The sequence below is a fragment of the Triticum aestivum genome, unplaced genomic scaffold (assembly GCF_018294505.1).
Source record: "Triticum aestivum cultivar Chinese Spring unplaced genomic scaffold, IWGSC CS RefSeq v2.1 scaffold31525, whole genome shotgun sequence".
Taxonomy (NCBI): domain Eukaryota; kingdom Viridiplantae; phylum Streptophyta; class Magnoliopsida; order Poales; family Poaceae; genus Triticum; species Triticum aestivum.
Window position 1 is genome coordinate 1 of NW_025275924.1, and position 1,295 is coordinate 1,295.

Sequence of the window (1,295 nt, forward strand, 5' to 3'; positions counted from 1 at the left end):
CACGAGTGCGGTAAGTCATAGCTGGGTGCTCACGATTCACGGGTCCAGCGTCGGCGTTGTGGCGCGGCAAGCGTGCACTGGTGCGGTTGAGAGGGAGGGGTGGAAACCGCGTTAAACTCGTCTCCGTAGTTGAGAGGGAGCGGCCAAAGCAATGTGCAATCGTCTTTGTAGTGGAGCTGGGAGGGGCAAGGATAAGGGACGAAGACCGGGGTAACATGTCGGATGCGATCATACCAGCACTAAAGCACCGGATCCCATCAGAACTCCGAAGTTAAGCGTGCTTGGGCGAGAGTAGTACTAGGATGGGTGACCTCCTGGGAAGTCCTCGTGTTGCATTCCCTTTTTAATTTTTTTCGCGCCGCTTGCAAAACAAAACGCACGTGTAAGTAATATATTTACCGTGTTTTATTATTTTGCACGAGTGCGGTAAGTCATAGCTGGCTGCTCAACGCACGTGTAAGTAATATATTTACCGTGTTTTATTATTTTGCACGAGTGCGGTAAGTCATAGCTGGGTGCTCACGATTCACGGGTCCAGCGTCGGCGTTGTGGCGCGGCAAGCGTGCACTGGTGCGGTTGAGAGGGAGGGGTGGAAACCGCGTTAAACTCGTCTCCGTAGTTGAGAGGGAGCGGCCAACGCAATGTGCAATCGTCTTTGTAGTGGAGCTGGGAGGGGCAAGGATAAGGGACGAAGACCGGGGTAACATGTCGGATGCGATCATACCAGCACTAAAGCACCGGATCCCATCAGAACTCCAATGTTAAGCGTGCTTGGGCGAGAGTAGAACTAGGATGGGTGACCTCCTGGGAAGTCCTCGTGTTGCATTCCCTTTTTAATTTTTTTCGCGCCGCTTGCAAAACAAAACGCACGTGTAAGTAATATATTTACCGTGTTTTATTATTTTGCACGAGTGCGGTAAGTCATAGCTGGCTGCTCAACGCACGTGTAAGTAATATATTTACCGTGTTTTATTATTTTGCACGAGTGCGGTAAGTCATAGCTGGGTGCTCACGATTCACGGGTCCAGCGTCGGCGTTGTGGCGCGGCAAGCGTGCACTGGTGCGGTTGAGAGGGAGGGGTGGAAACCGCGTTAAACTCGTCTCCGTAGTTGAGAGGGAGCGGCCAAAGCAATGTGCAATCGTCTTTGTAGTGGAGCTGGGAGGGGCAAGGATAAGGGACGAAGACCGGGGTAACATGTCGGATGCGATCATACCAGCACTAAAGCACCGGATCCCATCAGAACTCCGAAGTTAAGCGTGCTTGGGCGAGAGTAGTACTAGGATGGGTGACCTCC

The 1,295-nt window shown here is 52.3% G+C and overlaps 2 non-coding genes and 1 pseudogene across 2 annotated transcripts; all 3 read left to right on the forward strand.

The window, feature by feature from the left end:
• The first annotated feature begins 220 nt into the window (after positions 1–220).
• LOC123178324 (5S ribosomal RNA) lies at positions 221–339 on the forward strand. The gene has a single exon (XR_006489484.1). It is a non-coding gene; the product is annotated as a 5S ribosomal RNA (ribosomal RNA).
• Positions 340–710: 371 nt separating this feature from the next.
• On the forward strand, positions 711–829 carry LOC123178325 (5S ribosomal RNA). The gene has a single exon (XR_006489485.1). It is a non-coding gene; the product is annotated as a 5S ribosomal RNA (ribosomal RNA).
• A 371-nt stretch (positions 830–1,200) lies between these two features.
• LOC123178326 (uncharacterized) lies at positions 1,201–1,295 on the forward strand (annotated as a pseudogene).